Source organism: Oncorhynchus kisutch, linkage group LG29, assembly GCF_002021735.2.
Source record: "Oncorhynchus kisutch isolate 150728-3 linkage group LG29, Okis_V2, whole genome shotgun sequence".
NCBI classification, from domain to species: domain Eukaryota; kingdom Metazoa; phylum Chordata; class Actinopteri; order Salmoniformes; family Salmonidae; genus Oncorhynchus; species Oncorhynchus kisutch.
The window spans coordinates 26,978,003-27,000,489 of record NC_034202.2 but is presented as its reverse complement, the minus strand read 5'-3'; the positions used below and the strand labels follow the sequence as shown (position 1 = coordinate 27,000,489).

The window sequence follows — 22,487 nt, the reverse complement described above, 5'->3', positions numbered from 1 at the left end:
CTCGGGCCAGTACACCTGCTGGGGGCAGGACACTTTGTCAGGACAGTCAGCCATGGTTAATCTCACTGTCACTGTTCTGGGCGAGCAAACGCCCTCAAAGCTTTTCCAAACTCACATTGGCCTAGTAACACTTTTTAATTCATCAACTGAAAAAGTGGAAATACTAAGCACATTGCAATGGGGGCTAAATGGGGGCTAAATGGGCTTTGTGTGCTTCCGCTTTGGAAAGTCACTAACTGATTGAGGTTCTTGCCTTTCACCTATAAGGCAGTATTCTTCTATTCCAATGCCATGTTACAGAACAATGCTTAGTGAATTTGGACCCTTCCGTCCCCACCAATGTTTCAGCGACGAAGGAACGAGAGCATTGAGCTCACAGTGCGTATCCCAAACCTCAGGTGTTATGGACCAGAGACAACACCACCCTCGCTGGGGATATGGTATCCTTGACACCAAACACATGTCTAAGACCAGGTACCCATCATACATGTCATTGACATCCCAACAGAATTTGATTATGATGACAATCAATACATAAGCCCCATGATAAATACCTAGAAGCAGACACATTTCTGTTGTTCACTAACATGGACAATAAAGTTGTATTGATATTGATTGTGTTATTTTCCTTTTGACCTTTGACTTCCAGTTACCTCAGTACTCTTATCTTGGTAAGGGTCAGGATGGACAGATGGGTGTCTACACCGTCCAGGTGGCCAATGGAGATGACGTCAAAGAGATCACCTTTGACCTGCAGGTCATTGGTAAGATACATAAATACACAGCTGAGATATAATTATCCGCTCTGGAGCATTAGACGTGTCTACATTACAGACGGGGTCACTATTCAGTCATACATTTTCCTTTATTGAGTTATCACATTGGAATATAAAGGATGGTGAATAGTTTATTTCTAGTCATAAAACAATGGCCTACCAATGTTTCCATACTTACTTTTCACATTCTCATGGGATATTTCCTCTCCCTGCAGCTCCCCCGAAGATAGTAGATCTGTCTAACCAGCACATGGACCAGGGCCACGGTGTGCTCTGTGTCACAGATGGGGCCCCCACACCCACTGTTCACTGGTACAGCTGTGAAACCAATGGAAAGTAAGAGGGAAAAACCCTGGAAATAAATACTGACCAACACAATGAAGCATATTCAGCCTCTTCAGTTGTGTTGCGACTTTCTCCTCTCAAACTGTAGAGGGTAGTGCAGCGCTAGGGCCACATTCGTAAATATTAGTCATAATTGTTAGACCTGTTGCTTATTTTAGACACTCAATAGTCTATAGTTGTTTTTTCAGTCACCCAATATTTCACTGAGATAGAAAGTCTCATAAACTGAACAAGAATATTTTCCAGGGTTGGGGTCAATTACATTTCAGTTCCAGTTGATTCAAGAAGTAGAATTCCAATTCTCTTCAATGATTTTCAATGAAGAAAACTTGGAAGGGGAATTGGAATTCGTCTGCTTTCTGAATTGACTGGAATTTAAATGGAATTGACCCCAACTCTGATATTTTCTATCATCACCAAGAGAATCCACAATTATGACCTCATCACCCAGATGCAGTCGTAAGACCACAGCATGGAAGCACTCTTCTGGCTGACCCAGACAACGGCAGCATCCAGATGAGCGTGAGACACATTGAGACCTCAGCAGTCTACCAGGTCCGCAGCCTGTTGACCTTTCAGGCCATGAACAGTGTTATGTCAGTACGCTGTGAAGCCCGACAACGACAGAGGTCACAGGGCCTGGGACATCAAACTAATCTCCAACTGTAAGCATTGACTCGGCATGGATTGAAGTCAAGGACTATGACACAATGAAAATAAGTATTTACAGTAACTATCAACAACTGATGTAAAATAATTTTGGATTAACTGATGAAAATACCCTGTGACTAAAAGAGTACATAACATGCCATTTAGCAGATGCTTTTATCCAAATACATATTTTCCGTATCGGTGGTGCTGAGAATCAAAACCCACTACCCTGGTATTGCAAGAGCCATGTTCTACCAACTGAGCTACAGAGGACCACCTGTTGTATGAGCTCCTATCTCTGTGTGTGTGTCTGCAGCTCTGTTCTCCCAGGTGGCTGTGCTGGCTGTAGTGTTAGTCCTCGTAGTCATCACTGTCATCTTCCTCATTGCCCTCTGGAGAAAGGTGACACGCACACAGAAACCTATCTCCATCTCCTAATACTAACATATGGGCCCTACCGTATATAGTGCTTTTCAAGGATCCAAAGACACTTCCCATCACATTTGTGTTGATAGTGATGCTACTGTTGAAGATGAGACTGTAACATTAGGGATGATGACGATAACGGACTGGAGCCTGGCTAGCAGGTCTAAAGAGCCTTCATGTGGAACTGAACTGCCTTGATGTCATAACAAACATTTGTGTGGGTGTAGGATGGCCTAGTTATTCTAGGTACGTTGAATCAATCTGATTCTATGTATTTACGTGGAATCAACAGCACTCTTTAATTGTCCAAGACATATCTCCCAGTTAAGTATATCATATATACATATATAATTTATAAAACTCTGACAGGCTTTTGTTCTCTGCCTTCAGAAGCCACGCTATGAGATTTGATGGAAGGTGATGGAGTCAGTAAGCTTAGACAGCCATGAGTGCACCTACATCGACCCTATGCACCTGCCCTATGACTGTGAGTGGGAGGTGCCCCGAGACAGCATGGTCCTGAGTGAGGGAATATTACAACTCAGTAAGTCAGTGAATATGTTTTAGCATAATTATGTGAATAGCGTAGCCTATATATTGTATAAATCATACTTTATTGATAGATTTGGCGTTGGCTAAGCTAACAGTGCACCTCATTTTCTGTCACACTAGGTCACACGTTCAGGAGGGTCATGGAGGCCACAGCATACGGATTTGGTCACACCCAGTCCACCATCAAAGTGGCTGTGAAGATGCTCAAGTGTAAGTGCTTTATGCGTCACCAACAACTTCAAAACAAACGAAATCCTAAAATTTACACGCAAACCACAGACCTATGTCCTCTTTCTCTACCACGGAATAATATTGCAATGCTGTGTGTTCTCCTATTGCATTTGACGGACAACCACAGCAAGAAGAAGTGAGACTCAGCCTCTGATATCTGAGCTGAAAATAATGAGTCCCCTTGGGCCCCATGTAAACATTGTCAACCTACTTGGGACCTGTACCAAATGAGGTGGGAACTGGGAAGCATACCACTACTTTAACGACTTCGGGTTAGATTCCATCCAATTACCTTTATTCGTCTGTGCACCTTTTACAGGCAATGTTTTTGTGTTGTTGGAGACCGTATTCATGATAAACGCTGCATTTGTCAGCACAAATGGAAATGTTATTTAAATTTCAATCAATCGCACCGGAATGCAGATCTTCCACAGTTCAGGTTTGAATCTAGGCCTTGACATAATTACCACGTCAGTCAAAGTGCGTGTATTAACAACTGTCCTATATACCTAATAACTGAGTACTGTCGCTACGGCGACTTGGTTGACTACCTCCACCGCAAAAGGCACACCTTCTTGCAGTACTACACAGATTTTTTAAATGCAGGGATGCTGATATGTGCAGCACTTCACAATCAAAGACATACTGGCACTTACTGTTGTGCCCCTTCGTGTTTGTCAGAGAGAGCAATGGGGGTTACATGGACATGACTAAGGATGATTCTTTAAATTATGTCCCCGTGCAAGAGCTGAGCAATAACGTCAAGTATGCAGGCATTGAGCTGTCGGCCTATGAGACAACCTACCATCAGCACAGCAACCAAGGACAAGGTAGAGATAGTGGAAACAATACCTACCCTCAGCCTTTTATAGTGGAAACCATGCTAACCCTCAGCCTGATACATTGGGAAACATACTAACCCTCAGCCTGTTATAGTGTGGGCGATACTAACCCTCAGCCTGATATAGTGGAAACCATGCTAACCCTCAGCCTGATATAGTGGAAACAATGCAAAACCCTCAGCCTTTTATAGTGTGAACCATACTAACCCTCAGCCTGTTATAGTGGAAACCATACTAACCCTCAGCCTGTTATAGTGGAAACCATACTAACCCTCAGCCTGTTATAGTGGAAACCATACTAACCCTCAGCCTGATATAGTGGAAACCATACTAACCCTCAGCCTGATATATTGGGCAAAATACTAACCCTCAGCCTGATATAGTGGAAACCATACCAACCCGTAGCCTGATATAGAGTGAGCCAAACTAACCCGCAGCCTGATATAGTGCAAACCAGACTAACCCTCAGCCTGTTATAGTGGAAACAATACTTACTGTCACGACTTCTGCCGAAGTTGGTCCCTCTCCTTCTTCTGGCAGTGTTCAGCGGTCGACTTTCTAGACACCACCGATCTATGTTTCATTTTTGTTTTGTTTTGTCTTGATCATACACACCTGGTTTCTATTCCATTAATTATGTTCCTTATTTAACCCTCTGATTTCCCTCTCTGTTTGTGCGTTATTGTTTGTCATGCGGGTTCTCGTTGTTCGTGCTTGGGATTATTGTATTTGTTCCTTGTTGCAATCGTACTTATTTTGGAGTACATTTTGGATGATTACTCAGAACTGTGTCCTGCGCCTGACTCTGCATTTTTCCATGTTACCAACGTCCTCACAGAATAACGCACCAACAAATGGAGTTAGCAGGTACAGCCAGCCCTCCTCTCCCAATGGTGGAAGAGATGAGGAGCCTGTTCAGCAGCACGCGACCATGTTACAGAGTCTCGGTATAGCCACAGATTGCGTGCTGCAAACCATGGACCAATTGGAGAGAGGTGGTTTTCCGGTTCACCCATCAGCACCTTCCCAGCTCCCACAACAACCGATCCAGAGATCCACTCTTCCTTCATCAGAATCCAGTGGGATTCAACTCTCGCTCCCGGGAGCATATGATGGCATGGCTGCCGGGTGCCATGGGTTCCTACTCCAGCTGGAGCTCTACCTGGCAGCTGTTCAGCCAGCTCCCTCAGGAAGCGAGAGAGTGAGCGCCCTCATCTCTTGTCTGACTGGAAAAGCATTGGTCTGGGCCAACGCCATCTGGGGTGAAGAAGGCCCAAAGTTGGACAATTACAAAGATTTCACCCGCCGCTTCCGGGCAGTTTTCGATCATCCACCTGAGGGGAGAGCAGCGGGGGAACGTTTGTTCCATTTAAGACAGGGGATGAAGAGCGCTCGAGATCGCTCTGGATTTTAGAACTCTGGCCGGCAGCGCAGGATGGAATGAGCGGGCCCTGATCAACCGCTACAGGTGTAGTTTACGCGAGGACGTTTGTAGGGAGTTAGCCTGCAGGGACACCGCCCTTAATCTGGACCAGCTGGTGGACCTATCCATCCGGCTGGATAACCTGTTGGCATCCCGCGGACTTCCAGATTGGGGTCCGTCAGTTCCATCCCCCAGCACCTCTGATCCTACCCCTATGGAGATGGGAGGTGATGCTATGAGGGGGACCGGAGGGGGGACCTTTCCCTGCACCAACTGTGGCCGCAGAGGACACACTGCTGGTCGGTGCTGGGGAGGTTTCCCAGGTAATCGAGGTGGCAGGCAGAGCACTGGTGGATCATCTCAGGTGAGTAGGCACACACCTCACCCAGAGCTCCCCGTTGCACACATGTGGTTGTGGGTAGCCTTTCCTGAGTTTTCCCAGCATTCCCAGCATAAGGTGATAGTAGATTCAGGTGCAGCTGGGAACTTTATTGACCGTACATTTGCACTTAGTTTAGGGATTCCTATTGTTCCTGTTGATGTCCCCTTCCCTGTACATGCCTTAGATAGTCGTCCGTTGGGGTCAGGGCTAATCAGGGAGGTCACAGCTCCACTCCGTATGATAACGCAGGAGAATCATGAGGAGAGAATTAGTCTCTTTCTGATCGACTCTCCTGCGTTTCCTGTTGTGTTGGGCCTTCCCTGGTTGGCCTCTCATGATCCTATTATTTCGTGGCAACAGAGGGCTCTCAAGGCATGGTCTCGTCAGTGCTCAGGGAGGTGTGTAGGTGTTTCCTTAGGTGCCACTATGGTGGAGAGTCCAATCCAGGTATCCACCATGCACATTCCCCCCGAATATGCCGATTTGCCACTCGCCTTCTGTAAAAAGAGGGCGACTCAATTACCACCCCATCGACCGGGGGATTGTGTGATAAATCTTCTGGTAGATGCTTTACTTCCCAGGAGTCACATGTAACCTCTGTCACAGGAGGAGACGGTGCTATGGAAACATATGTCACCGAATCTCTGGGACAGGGATACATTCGGCCTTCCATTTCACCGGTCTCCTCGAGTTTATTTTTTGTGAAGGATGGAGGTTTGCACCCGTGTATTGACTATCGAGGTTTGAATCAGATCACGATAAAATACAGTTACTCACTACCTTTCATAGCCAGTATGACAGAGTCATTGCACGGGGTGCGCTTCTTCACAAAATTGGACATCAGGAGCGCTTACAACCTGGTGCGTATCAAGGGAGGGGATGAGTGGAAGACTGCATTTAGCACTACATCTGGGCACTATGAATATATAGTAATGCCGTACGGTTTGATGAATGCTCCATCAGTTTTCCAATGCTTTGTAGACAAGATTTTCAGGGACCTGCACGGGCAGGGTGTAGTGGGGTATATAGATGACATTCTAATATACTCTGCTACACGCGCCGAGCATGTGTCTCTGGTGCGCAAGGTGCTTGGTCGACTGTTGACCTGCAGACGCCTCGTTCCATGTGTCTCTCCTCAGGCCGGTGGTGGCTGGTCCACTCCAGCAGTCTGAGGTGCGGGAGGTTCCTCCGCCCCCTCTGGACATCGAGGGGGCCCTGGCGTATACTGTGCGAGCCATCATGGACTCAGAGGTCGGGCGAGAAGCCTTCAGTAGCTCGTGGAGTGGGAGGGGTACGGTCCAGAGGAGAGATGCTGGGTGCCGGTGGAGGAAATCCTGGATCCATTATTACTGCGCCTCGTCCTCCGGGTCGTCCCCGAGGCCGGTGTCGGCGCGCTGCTGGAGCCGCGCGTCAAGGCTGTCACGACTTCGACCGAAGTTGGTCCCTCTCCTTCTTGATCATACACACCTGGTTTCTATTCCATTAATTATGTTCCTTATTTAACCCTCTGATTTCCCTCTCTGTTTTGTGCGTTATTGTTTGTCATGTGGGTTCTCGTTGTTCATGCTTGGGATTATTGAATTTGTTCCCTGTTGGAATCTCACTTATTTTGGAAAAAATGTTGGATGATTACTCAGAACTGTGTCCTGCGCCTGACTCTGCATTTTTCCATGTTACCAACAGTCCTCACACTTACCCTCAGCCTGATATAGAGTGAACCAAACTAACCCTCAGCCTTTTATAGTGGAAACCACACTAACCCTCAACTTAATATAATGGAAACAGACTAACCCTCACCCTGTTATAATGGAAACAGACTAACCCTCAGCCTGATATAATGGAAACAGACTAACCCTCAGCCTGATATAATGGAAACAGACTAACCCTCAGCCTGATATAATGGAAACAGACTAACCCTCTGCCTGTTATAATGGAAACAGACTAACCCTCACCCTGTTATAATGGAAACAGACTAACCCTCAGCCTGATATAATGGAAACAGATGAACCCTCACCCTGTTATAATGGAAACAGACTAACCCTCACCCTGTTATAATGGAAACAGACTAACCCTCAGCCTGTTATAATGGAAACAGACTAACCCTCAGCCTGTTATAATGGAAACAGACTAACCCCCAGCCTGTTATAGTGTGATCCATACTAACCTTCAGCCTGATATAGTGGAAACAGACTAACCCTCACCCTGTTATAATGAAAACAGACTAACCCTCACCCTGTTATAATGGAAACAGACTAACCCTCTGCCTGTTATAGTGTGATCCATACTAACCTTCAGCCTGTTATAATGGAAACAGACTAGTCCCCAGCCTGTTATAATGGAAACAGACTAACCCCCAGCCTGTTATAGTGTGATCCATACTAACCTTCAGCCTGATATAATGGAAACAGACTAGCCCCCAGCCTGTTATAATGGAAACAGACTAACCCTCACCCTGTTATAATGGAAACAGACGAACCCTCACCCTGTTATAATGGAAAAAGACGAACCCTCACCCTGTTATAATGGAAACAGACGAACCCTCACCCTGTTATAGTGTGATCCATACTAACCTTCAGCCTGATATAGTGGAAATAGACTAACCCTCAGCCTGATATCGTGTTGGAAACATTTAAACTTCCCTGTCAGACAGATGGTGGGTAGACATTGTCTCTGATGTTGAAATGCTGCTGAAGAGACCAAAATAGGGAAGCCTCTCACTCCACCTTGATGTTTGACATGCAGGCAGCTTCCATAAAAGGATTGTTAATGTTTCAACCTCTTGTGTAACCAGACATTGACTTTTAAACAGTACTTTGATCAAAACCATCAGCTTGTCTCAGAGTTTGTGACTATCGTTTGTTCTCTGTTATGTTGCTCAGGCCAAGAGAGAGCAGACATGGCGTTATCAGTGACTCCCCTATTCTGAGATACACTGATCTAGGTGAGGTTCAGTTACCAGGTGGCTAAGGGGATGGACTTCCTGTCATCCAAGAACATATGACTCATTATAGCTGGCTTATATCCGCTTTAACAGATTGATTCACAATCCGATATTATTAATACCGGATCATGCAATCACATTTCATGCCATGTCACATCAAACATTCATTCATTACTGAGGCCGCGTGGAAATAATCTTAGTGAACCCACAAGACACTTCAATAACAGCTTGTCTGAACTGTTGTCCCTGTCCTCACGCTCTCGCGAGGAAAAGCTGGTTAAGATCTGTGACTTTGGCTTGGCCCATGATGTCATGAACAACTCCAACTACATAGCCAAACGCAGAATGAGTTCTTTAAGATATATATAAGGTATTTTACTTTATTGAACTGAGATCGAGAGGATGAGAGTGAGGAAAGAGGTTGTGTCAAAGGGCAGTAGTGTCACGGCTGGCTGAAGGACTGGACCAAGGTGCAGCATGGTAAGCGTACATTTGAACTTTATTTAAAAATGACGCCGACAAAACGAAGAACAAAAAAACAAACCGTGAAGCTTTGGGCTATGTGCCCTGAACAACTACACAGTTAACTTCCCACAAAACAGGTGGGGGAAAAGGGTACTCAAGTATGGTTCTCAATCAGAGACAACGATAGACAGCTGCCTCTGATTGAGAACCACACCCGGCCAACCACCTGGAAATAGAAAATCATAGAACATAGAACATAGACTGCCCACCCAAATCACACCCTGACCAAACCAAAATAGAGACATAAAACGCTCTATACGGTCAGGGCGTGACAAGTAGGCTGGATTTGAACCTATGCCAACAGTGTAGACGTGTGTCGGAGGCTGCCGAATTCCCGCCAGACCAGCTACCGTAGCCTACAAGGTAGGTTGACTTCATTTGTTTAGCTTTTATTGCAGTGTATTTGTGTACAGGCCATTTAAAGAAGTATAGTGTGTGTAGCAGGGGCACAACTTTAACTGGGGAATGTGATACAAAACCAGGAAACGGTGTGCTTTAGGACCATGCGGATGCCTCCGAGGGGTCGGATTGACTGTTTGGAGTGTTTATCCGACTGGATAAAAAAAATACAGTACCAGTCAAAAGTTTGGACACACCCACTCATTACAGAGTTTTTCTTTATTCATTACAATTTTCTACATTGTAGAATAATAGCGAAGACATCAAAACTATGAAATAACACATATGGAATCATGGAGTAACCAAAAAAGTGTTAAACAAATCAAAATATATTTGATATTATTCAAGGTAACCACCCTTTGCCTTGATGACAGCTTTGCACATCCTTGGCACTTTGTAAAAATTAAGAAAAACCCTTGAATGAGTATGTCTGTCCAAACGTTTGACTTGTACTGTATATATTATGTTGTTGTCCCCCCCCCCCCCCCCCCCCAGTCTGTACTAAGTAATGGAGGGGAAGAAACCATCAAACAGCCATTATGTTCTGAGGTGAAAGTGATTGAAACTGAAACACTGTTTTTATAAGGAACTTCCAGAAGTGTCACATACTTTGCGCAAACTATTTTTTTTGTTGTCTTGTTGGTTCTGTACATCCTGAATGTAAAATATGTTTTAGGTAAAAAAGCTGACATCGAAAATGTTCTGAGGGTTTTTAAACACTAAAACTTCCCACTGGATTGAAGTTGTTGTTGCCAGAATATGTTTGAGTTATGGGAAATCTGGGCTGTGGACTCTTTTCAACAGAGGTTTTTTTCTTGGCTTTTTTTTGTTGCGGTAGATCAGGAGAGGATGTGAAACAGCTTTCCCAGAGTCTTTATGGTATAGATGGTACAAGACTTTGGTCAGACTACCAAAACAATGTCAATTTGCGTCACTGTACCACAAACAGAAGGTCATTTGCCACAACTACATCTGTAATTCTATATTACACCTGTCTTGACCTAAATTGGGTTACCTAATGTCCTCTTTAGCTCAATATGTTACCCAATTTCCTCTATAGCTCAATAGGTTACCTAATGTCCTCTTTAGCTCAATATGTTACCCAATTTCCTCTGTAGCTCAATGGGTTACCTAATGTCGTCTGTAGCTCAATAGGGTACCTAATGTCCTCTAGCTCAATGGGGTATCTAATGTCCTCTAGCTCAATGGGTTACCTAATGTCCTCTGTAGCTCAATAGGTTACCTAATGTCCTCTAGCTCAATGGGTTACCTAATGTTCTCTGTAGCTCAATAGGTTACCTAATGTCCTCTGTAGCTCAATAGGTTACCTAATGTCCTCTGTAGCTCAATGGGTTACCTAATGTCCTCTGTAGCTTAATGGGTTACCTAATGTCCTCTAGCTCAATGGGTTACCTAATGTCCTCTGTAGCTCAATGGGGTACCTAATGTCCTCTGTAGCTCAATGGGGTACCTAATGTCCTCTAGCTCAATAGGTTACCTAATGTCCTCTAGCTCAATGGGGTACCTAATGTCCTCTAGCTCAATGGGGTACCTAATGTCCTCTGTAGCTCAATGGGGTACCTAATGTCCTCTAGCTCAATGGGTTACCTAATGTTCTCTGTAGCTCAATAGGTTACCTAATGTTCTCTGTAGCTCAATAGGTTACCTAATGTTCTCTGTAGCTCAATAGGTTACCTAATGTCCACTGTAGCTCAATAGGTTACCTAATGTCCTCTGTAGCTCAATGGGTTACCTAATGTCCTCTGTAGCTTAATGGGTTACCTAATGTCCTCTAGCTCAATGGGTTACCTAATGTCCTCTGTAGCTCAATGGGGTACCTAATGTCCTCTGTAGCTCAATGGGGTACCTAATGTCCTCTAGCTCAATAGGTTACCTAATGTCCTCTAGCTCAATGGGGTACCTAATGTCCTCTAGCTCAATGGGGTACCTAATGTCCTCTGTAGCTCAATGGGGTACCTAATGTCCTCTAGCTCAATGGGTTACCTAATGTTCTCTGTAGCTCAATAGGTTACCTAATGTTCTCTGTAGCTCAATAGGTTACCTAATGTTCTCTGTAGCTCAATAGGTTACCTAATGTTCTCTGTAGCTCAATAGGTTACCTAATGTCCTCTTGTAGCTCAATAGGTTACCTAATGTCCTCTAGCTCAATAGGTTACCTAATCTCCTCTGTAGCTCAATAGGTTACCTAATGTCCTCTGTAGCTCAATGGGGTACCTAATGTCCTCTAGCTCAATGGGTTACCTAATGTTCTCTGTAGCTCAATAGGTTACCTAATGTCCTCTGTAGCTCAATGGGTTACCTAATGTTCTCTGTAGCTCAATGGGTTACCTAATGTTCTCTGTAGCTCAATAGGTTACCTAATGTCTGCTGCAGCTCAGTGGATTACCTAACAGCACGCATGACTGTACATCGCTTTGGATAAAAGCATCTGCTAAATGGCATATATTAATGTATGTCTCTGATATTGTACACATTCCTGCCACTGAAGTGGATGGCTCCAGAGAGTATCTTCCAGAACCTCTATGTTACAGTTTTCTTCTGGTGAAAGAGAGGAGGACCAAAATGCAGCGTGGTTATCTTTATACATCTTTAATGAAAGACGAAAAATATGAACAATTTACAAAACAAGAACCGTGAAAAACCGAAACAGCCCTATTTTTTTTTTTTTTTTTTTCGTGCTCAACATGTTTTAATGAAAGACGAAAACGTGAACACTACACAAATACGAAAACGTGAACACTACACAAATACGAAAACGTGAACACTACACAAATACGAAAACGTGAACACTACACAAATACGAAAACGTGAACACTACACAAATACAAAAACGTGGCAAATCCGAAACTGTCCTATCTTTTATAAAAAATAATTTATTATCTTCAATACCATTCATTCTTTACAACTCATAATTTTCATACATACTCAAATAATGGTATTTTAATTTAACTAATTTAACTAAACATAAACCCCAAACAAAACCTCAGGGGAGCATCTTCCCTCCCGTCACCCTACAAAATACCTTTCCCTATCTCCCCATCCCTAATCTATCCCCTTACAAATCTAAATGACACCCAGCCCTAAACCCCCCTTCCACCTCTCCCGAGCAGCATGCTGCCCCCACTTCCTCTCCTCCCTCTTCATCCTCCCCCTCAAATCTCCTTCCACCCTCCTCACTATCCCTTCCACCCCCCAATCTCTCCCTGTCTTCACCATGTTCTGCCTGGCTTCCCACAGCCCCCGTTTAAAGAGACTCATGAGAAGCCAGAGCAGAAACCTGTCCCTATCCGTCCCTCTCGCTCTCCCTACACCTCTCTCTAACCTGGCCCACGTCAATACAAAATCCCCCCTTACCAAACCTAACAACACCCGTGCCCTAGACCATACTACTCCGGCAAAGGCACAGTCCCAAAAGACATGGCGCACAGTCTCCTCCCTGCCACAAGAGGATCTTGGACAGGTGGGGGATTGCACCAAACTATACCGGTACATGATGGAACGTACCGGCAAGCACCTATGGAGGCTCAACCAATTCAGGTCCTTGAGCCTGTTGTCCAGACCCCGCGTCTGCACTCCCTCCCAGACCACTTCCGAGATGCCCACTACAGGCACCGGACTCCCTGCCTTTCTGGCCTCCTCGTACAGGTGCCTGTGATCTAAACCTACTCGGGCAACTTCAACCTCAGGGTGCGCACGCAGCCACTTGGCCGCATGACCAAAGTGCCACGGCAGCTGTTCTGCCCGAGGACCCGTGTTAGACCACACCATTATGCTTCTCGCCTGATATGAGAAGAACACCCGCAGGAGGTAACCGGATGGGTGTATCACTGGATGAGCAAGCTCCGTTAACAAGAAAGAAACAAAAATTGTGTCCAGCTTGAGGGGGAAATGTGGTACCCCCCTACCTCCCTCCCCGATGGGACAGATCATGCGCGCCCTGGCGACCCACTCGCACCTGCCACTCCACATGAACTGAAACACAAGCCTCACTAGAGGCCTCCTCAGACAAGCCGGCAATGGGTAGATGTACGCCAAATACAAAAGAGACGGCAACACATCCACCTTTAGGACCAGGACTTTGCCCATAAAAGACAAATACCTAGCCTTCCACATTGCTAGCTTCCTCTGTACCACTGCGATACGCATGTTCCAGTTCAGCGACGCTGAGCCGGAGGTCTCAAAATGGACCCCGAGAATCCTCAGGGCCCCCTCACAGAGAGATAACCCCCCGGGCACATCCGTTCTACCGCGCCATCTACCGAAAAACTTGACGGAAGACTTTGCATGGTTCAGAACCGCTCCCGACGCTCGGGTGAAATCCCCAAAGATGGCAAGGGACCTTGTCAGGCACGAGTCCTTGCACAGCAGCAAGGAAGTGTCGTCGGCGTACTGCGTCATCTTAACACGCAGCCCACCACTTCCAGGGATCAACAAGCCTTCCACCCCTGTGTCTGCCCTAATGGCAGCCCCCAGAGGCTCCATGTACAGAACGAAGAGGAGAGCCGAGAGTGGGCACCCCTGCCTGACCCCAGACGAGAGGTCAAAAACGTCACCCAAGTGACTATTTACACTAACTCGGCACCCCGCTCCGACATATAATGTACGAATCCATCCTATGAACTTCTCCCCAAATCCTAATCGACCTAACACTCTGAATAAAAAGGATCTATTCACGCGATCAAAGGCTTTCGCCTGATCTAGCGCTGCTACCATTAAAGGCAGTCCTCTATCTTCAACCCAAGCGATGGAGTCCCTGATTAACTGTAGGTTCCATCTAATAGAGCGGCCCTCTACCCCGCACGTCTGATCCTCATGAACGACGTAGGGAAGGGCTGTGCGCAACCGGTCTGCTAAAACCTTTGCAAGTAGCTTGTAATCTACGCACAGCATGGTCAATGGCCGCCAGTTGCCAAGGTCTGTTACTTCCCCCTTCTTATATAAAAGTGACAGCACACCAACAGCCATTGATCCCCCCGGGACCCCCGTCTCAAGGATGGCCTTCAAGACTTCGAGGACCACTGGTCCAAGTATACCCCAAAACTTGAGATAAAACTCAGCCGGCAGCCCATCCATCCCAGGCACCTTCCCTTTTCCCATCCTCCTAAGAGCGCTCTCAACCTCTTCTAGTGAAATCTGGGCCTCCATCACTTCTCTAATGTCCTCCGGCAACCGCCTGGACAAGTGTTCTAAAAACACATTTCCCTGCTCTACATCTATTTCCCTTTCCTTAAATAAACCTTGGAAATGATCAGTTGTCACCCTGACCATATCCTCTGGTTCTCTAACTATACTACCATTTTCTTCCCTAATGCCATGCATTACCTTCCTACTCTGTCTGGCCCTAACCGACTTAAAGAACATAGCGGAACAAGTCTCATTGTGTTCTAGAAAGCCACTATGCGCACGCTCCAGGAAAGCTCGAGCCTTCCGCTCCTGCAACTCCCTGAGCTGCGCCTTTAGGGTAGCGGATCTCTCCCAGTCAAACGACCCGCCGAGGTTGCCTGCCTCATACTCGAGTTCAATTAACCTTTGGATACGATCCACCTCCCTCCTCTCCTCCCTTTTTTTCCTCTTGCAATACCCTATTATAAAAGCCCTAATCCTCACCTTAACTAATTCCCACCACTCTAACACCCCCTCGCACATGGACCGGAGGCCTTCAAGCCTCCAAAAGAAATCATAAAACCTGTCAACAAAAGCCTGCTCCTCCAGCACATCCCGATCTAACTTCCAGTACCCCCTACCAAAGAGGCAGACTGGAGACCCCACCTGCAGGAGCACCCCGTCGTGATCCGAAAAGAAAACAGGCAACAGCCGCCCAGACAACTTACCCAAAGACCTGGGTACAAAAATATAGTCGAGCCTCCGCTCAACCCCCCTGGAGTTGCGCCATGTAGGACCGGCCATTTTCGGAGTAGTGTGCAGACCACCATCAACCAGACCATGGCAAGCCATTAGCCTGGTAATGGCGCCTGCACTGCTATCCCCCCCTATTCCTAAATCTGTATTAAAATCCCCCCCTATCACTAATTTCCTATTTGTGACACACAGGGGCGTCAGACAGTCCACCATCTCCCTCCTGTCTGCCACCACCTGTGGCCCATACACCACCACTAATCTAAATTTACAATCCCTTATCGTGACATCCACCCCTATAACCCTCCCCTGCATTACCACAAAAGAATCCTCCACTTTTACCTCCCTGTGCCCACACAAAATCCCTACCCCCGATGAGTGCACCCCCCCAATACCCCAAACCGACTCCCCCTTGTCCCACTCCCTCTTAAACCTACTAACATCCCCTCCATCCCTCAGGTGAACCTCCTGTAAAAAACAAAAATCAAACCCCACACCCTCCAAATAACTAAAAACCGCCCTCCTCTTAACAAAATCCCTTAAACCCCTTACATTTAAAGTAACAAAAGTAAAATTAGACCCCATGAAAGAATCAAATAAAATCATGTAATACACTCAAATTCTAAACCCAGACAGAAAAAAACAAAACCAGGAGACTCACCCGATGCTCCCCTGCTCCATATCTACCGGTGAAAACACCATCCGTACTCCCGACATCCCCCCCACTTCCTCCATCTCACCAACCCAGGATGCAGGAATAGTGTTTGGCTCCGGGGTGCCCTGCACCCTGGGTCTACCCCCACAATCCTCCCCCTCCCCAGTGCTGCAGCTGGATTGGAAAAAAATCGGGGAGGCTGAGTCCCCAAACAAAAAACTCCCCACCTCCTCCTGTACCCAGTCCTGAGTCTTGTTAGGTGTGTCCCCACCCAACAGAAGTTGAGGGCCTGGGGAAACCAGCAGCAACCCAGAGGTTTCTCCCACCCCCATCACTCTCTTGGCCATCCCCTCCCTCTCACTGTCGGCCAATCGCACCCTCCTCTTCATTCTCTTCTTTGGTGATGGCGGTAGTGGAGAGATACCACCCTCCCCCCCCACCAGCTCCTCCACCATACCCCTCATCTCTTCCACCAGGGCACTTTCCCCCCAGTCCACTTGCTCTTCCACCGTCTCCTTCTCCAACACTCCTCCCTCGCTTTCTTCTCTCTCATGCTCCTCCACTCGGTTGCCTTCTTCCGCCGCTTTTCCTGGTTCTCCTACTCCCGTGCCTTCCGTTTCCTTCTCTCTTCCATCCGCCGCTTCTTGCTCCTCCTCCTTCCTTGCGGCCTTCCCCTCTGGACCTGTACTCTGGTCATGAGGCTTGCTTCCTTCCCCCCCTCTTCTTCCCCCATCCCCCGCTCCTGCTCCCCACCCAGCCGCAGACGCATATGACCTCTGACGAGCCGGGCACCCCCGCCACAGGTGTGCTGACGAGCCACACCCGTGGCACGCCTTAGGCTTGTCACAATCCTTCGCCTCGTGTTCCTCAGATCCACAAAATCTGCATTTTCTTGTGCTGCACGAGGCGAATATGTGGCCGTAGGCCATACAGCGCCTGCAAAATGGGGGCTGACGTGTATAAAACAACGTCCCCCTGTCAGCCCCTAGGGAGAACATAGCAGGAGGATGGAGGTAGCCACCATGTCCCTTTGGGTCCTCTCTGAGGAGGGCCTGGAAGCCTCTCCTCCCATTCCAAAACCCAAGGGAGTCTTTGAGGTGCCTTGCTGAGGAGACGTTATCCATGTATCTCCCCAGAAAGGCCCTCACCTCTTCATCCTTAACGTATGGGTTGTAAATGTTGACAGTTACAACCCTAAAGTTATTCTTCGCCAGGCTTGTTATTTCATAGTGGCTCATCGGCCTCTCGCCTCCCACTGCTCTTGCCCTTCTCAGGATATCATCGTGTTTCTCCTCTGTATATAGTGCCACATCGTATGCTCCCTCCAACGAGTTGCCTTGGAAACAAAACACGTCCTTCACAGTCAGCTTTAGAATCCCCATCAATATTATCCTTCCAAAAGTTTCCCGTCCTAAAGGCTCCAACTCCTTTTCCTTCCAAGCAAAACGAATCGTGTTGGCCAGCCCAATCCCAGGGACCGACCGTGTTGATGTATTTAGCACCATCTCCGCAAGGAGAATGGCGCTCGTTCTCTTCTCTTCCAAAACAATGAAAAAAGAAAATCCAAAGTGACTGAGGCTATCTGGTGCAAACTAACACAGAGACAGGAACAATCACCCACGAAATACTCAAAGAATATGGCTGCCTAAATATGGTTCCCAATCAGAGACAACGATAAACACCTGCCTCTTGATTGAGAACCACTCTAGGCAACCATAGACTTACCTAGAATACTATACTAAACACAACCCCATTAATCTACAAAACCCCTAGACAAGACAAACACATAATCACCCATGTCACACCCTGGCCTAACCACAATAATAAAGAAAACACAAAATACTAAGGCCAGGGCGTGACACTCTACAGAACCTTGAGTGATGTTTGGTCTTTTGGCATTCTGCTTTGCGAGATCAAATCAAATCAAATGTTATTAGTCACATGCGCCAAGTACAACAGGTTTAGACCTTACAGTGAAATGCTTACTTGCAAACCCCTAACCAACAATGCAGTTAAAAAAATATGAAACAAAATACAAATAAGAAATAAAAGTAACAAGTAATTAAAGAACAGCAGTAAAATAACAATAGCAAGACTATATACAGGGGGTACCGGTACAGACTCAATGTGTGGGGGCACCGGTTAGTCGAGGTAATTGAGGTAATATGTACATATAGGTAGAGTTATTAAAGTGACTATGCATGGATGACAACAACAGAGTAGCAGATGTGTGAAGGAGGGGGGAATGCAAATAGTCTGGGGAGCCATTTGATTAGATCTTCAGGAGTCTTATAGCTTGGGGGTAGAAACTGTTTAGAAGCCTCTTGGACCTAGACTTGGCACTCTGGTACCGCTTCCCATGCGGTAGCAGAGAGAACAGTCTATGACTAGGGTGGCTGGAGTCTTTGACCATTTTTAGGGCCTTCCTCTGACCCTGCCTGGTATAGAGGTCCTAGATGGCAGGAAGCTTTGCCCCAGTGATGTACTGGGTCGTATGCACTACTCTCTGTAGTGCCTTGCGGTCGGAGGCCCGAGCAGTTGCCATACCAGGCAGTGATGCAACCATTCAGGATGCTCTCGATGGTGCAGCTGTAGAACCTTTTGAGGATCTGAGGACCCATGCCAAATCCTTGCAGTCTCCTGAGGGGGAATAGGTTTTGATGTGCCCTCTTCACGACTGTCTTGGTATGCTCGGACCATGTTAGTTTGTTGGTGATGTGGACACCAAAGAACTTGAAGCTCTCAACCTGCTCCACTACAGCCCCGTCGATGAGAATGGGGGCGTGCTCTGTCCTCTTTTTCCTGTAGTCCACAATCATCTCCTTTGTCTTGATCACATTGAGGGAGAGGTTGTTGTCCTGGCACCACACGGCCAGGTCTCGGACCTCCTCCCTACAGGCTGTCTTGCCGTTGTCGTTGACAGGCCTACCACTGTTGTGTCATTGGCAAACTTAATGATGGTGTTGGAGTTGTGCCTGGCGTGCAGTCATGAGTGAACAGGGAGTACAGGAGGGGACTGAGCAGGCACCCCTGAGGGGCCCCTGTGTTGAAGATCAGCGTGGTGGATGTGTTGTTACCTACCCTGATCACCTGGGGGCGACCCTCTTTATCCTAGGTAAATAGAATATTCTCTGCATATTACGGATGTATTTTAAGTTATTGCAACTAGAGATCATTTATGTCTTGATATTAGGTATGTGCTCTGTTTTTGCCTAACTTCAGGAGGAACTATCCTGACATTCCCGTGAATAAACAGTTCTACACTGCATTGAAGAGAGGCTATAGGATGCCCAAACCCACTCATGCTACAGACAAGATCTGAGGCCTCATCCGTCTCTCTTTGTCTGTAGGAATGTTTGTGGTTGTAAGTAAAACATAGGACAAGGTGACATTAACTCTTGATGATGTGTGCTATGAGCTATGATGTCATGTGTAAGTGTTGATGAGAAATTGGAGAAGAGGCCACAGTTCTCCTCTCTAGCTCATTCGATGGGAAACCTGCTGACTAAGACTTACACAAAGGTAAAGACAACCATGATAGATCATCCTCAACACTATGGCGATTTAATATGTTGATTTCTCATGTATATCTACAATTAGTAGATACATATCATTTCCAAACCCGTCCAAGAAATACACCCAGGTGAATAAGAGCTTTCCTGAAGAGAGACCACGCTGTAGTCAAAACCAAACCTAGACCAGCAGGGAACCAGTCTCCTCGGGGGATCTAGGAGGGCAGAAGACAGGAGAGACCTGGGAGGAGGCTGGCCCCTCCCAGACTGAAAACAGCATCAACATCCCAGATATCCATGCAGTCATAGAGGCAGAAGCAGGAGGTGGTGAGGTGCTGAACACCGCCACACAGAGTACATCAAGGTAACATAGGACGTTCTCTCCACAGAGTGTGTGTCTAATCAGTAAACCCTGTGGCTGCCAGTTTGCCACAGGAAGTGTGACTGTGTGAGTCAGGGGCAGCATTTGACGATTGCCCAATTCTGCACTGCCTCATGTCATGGCAGCTTTCCTTCAAAGCTTTTTGGATGTTGGGTTTTTGTGTCTTGCTTATTGTTATCAATAATTGGTCAGTGACACTCAGGCTTACGATAACACAGTTTATTGATTTTCCTCTGAGAGTAATAAAGCCGTAATAAAGTAAAACCCCTATTTTTTTCTACCTTCCATTAATAGCATGACTGACCATTATAATACTGATACAGCCTCCCTAGTTGAGCCAGAAACCTTTCTAAAAGAGCCAGTAGGCAGCACAGAGGAAGAGGTATAGTTGAAGTCGGAAGTTTACATACACTTAGGTTGGAGTCTGGGAATGTGATGAAAGAAATAAAAGCTGAAATAAATCATTCTCTCTTCTATTATTCTGACATTTCACATTCTTAAAATAAAGTGGGCATCCTAACTGACCTAAGACAGGGAATTGTTACTTGGATTAAATGTCAGGAATTGTGAAAAACTGAGTTTAAATGTATTTGGCGAAGGTGTATGTAAACTTCTGACTTCAACTGTATCTGCCCTCACACAAGAAGATTGTCTCCCCCAGTCTCCATGCATCCCTGAAGTGGAGGAGAGTTTCCTGTAGCCTCATTAGGGAGCTGATGTTAGAGGAGTCTATTATACAGAACAATGTTGCACATGACAATGTGTGTTAGTTAAACACGAATGTTGCAGGCCCTTTTAGGAAACATTATCTGGTTATTATTTTTTCTCGTCATTATTTTTGTATATTAGGGATATATACCTGCTTTCCCCAGTAACTATTCCCCAGGTCATTGCTGTAAATGAGAATGTGTTCTCAGTCAATTTACCTGGTAAGATAAGGGTAAAATACATTTTAAAAAATTTAAAAAGGTACTTTTTCCATTTTCATTTTATGATTTACAAAAACAGGGTAGCCTAGTGGTTAGAGCGTTGGACTAGTAACCGGAAAGTTGCAAGTTCAAACCCCCGAGCTGACAAGGTACAAATCTGTCGTTCTGCCCCTGAACAGGCAGTTAACACACTGTTCCTAGGCCGTAATTGTAAATAAGAATTTGTTCTTAACTGACTTGCCTAGTAAAATAAAATGTCAATGGAAATTGTCATTATTATATGCAATTGTTATCTAATTGAAGTTGTCAAATTGTAAAGTAAAGTATATTTGAAGAGAGAATACATAATTTATATATAATGTACAGATGTAGGATCTTATTTTGATCATCCTGTTGCAGGAGAACTTGTAGTGTATTTGAGGTTTATCTGAGTTTTTTTTATTTCCACTTCAAATTTCAGACTTGATTTTCCCATACAAAAAAATGCATCAACCCTTACAAAAATGTCCATTAATTATAATCCACATAATAATTCACATTTCCTGTTGCTAATAATTCACATTTCCTGTTCACATTTTCTGTAAGTTTGCAGTAATGTAACTCTTATATTTGCCCCTCTCATTCTTATCAAATGCCTTACCAATTTAAAACTAAATTAAGTTTTGAATTATTGATTAAAAACATTAAGCACTACATTTTTATTTAGCATTTATTTTGACAGGGAGTCTATGCTGAGACCAAGGTCTATTTAACAGATGAGCCTTGTTTAGCACAACAATACACATCAAAATACTATATGCACCTTAAACATCACATTCATATACACATTAAAGGTGAAATAAAAAATTAAAATAGACGTTATTATACACAACAATACACATCAAAATACAATATGCACCTTAAACGTCACATTCATATACACATTAAAATAGACGTTATTATACACAACAATACACGTTAAGCAAACACAATCATAAACAGACACATTCTTCAGTGAAAAGGTCCCCTAACAACCTAGAGGCACCAGTTCCTCCCATTCTAAAGTGTATTCTAGATCATTCCACAAGTAAGGTGCAACAAAACTAGAAGCAGGTCTACCCAATCCAAAGGTTCTCATGCTATTTGTTGGTCAGGGATGTTCCATCAGGTTTCAGTAGCATATTAAAGACACTGATTGTAAATGTCAGAATGAATTTGTTTCATAAATAGTACAAAATATCTTTGTTGTGCCTAATCTGTTTGCCTGGCTAGAGCATTGTCTTATACAGAATACTGTTGAACTTCCAGCTCTGTACTGAAAGGTCTATGGCTAGTGTCCTTGAGTGTCAACTCAAACACATTGAAAGGGCATTTGATACTTCACATGCAATTTCTTGAGATGTATTAAATGACATAGTTTTCATGATGTTTAAATGATTTTTCGAATGTCTTTGAAAATCAAATGAAGTGCCTTTTATTGTTCAGAATTGTGTCCTCTTTCAATTTGTGCTCTCTGTATTGTATAAATCATATATATATATATATATATATATATATATATATATATATATATATATATATATATATATATATATATATATATATATATATTAGTGTGTACTGTACCTATATAACAAAGCAATGAAAGGTGTATATGCAC

General features: G+C 45.2%; 1 pseudogene; it reads left to right on the top strand.

Moving 5' to 3' along the window:
• Nucleotides 1-2,594: 2,594 nt before the first annotated feature.
• Nucleotides 2,595-20,619, top strand: LOC109873855 (platelet-derived growth factor receptor beta-like; annotated as a pseudogene).
• The last annotated feature ends 1,868 nt before the right edge of the window (nucleotides 20,620-22,487 follow it).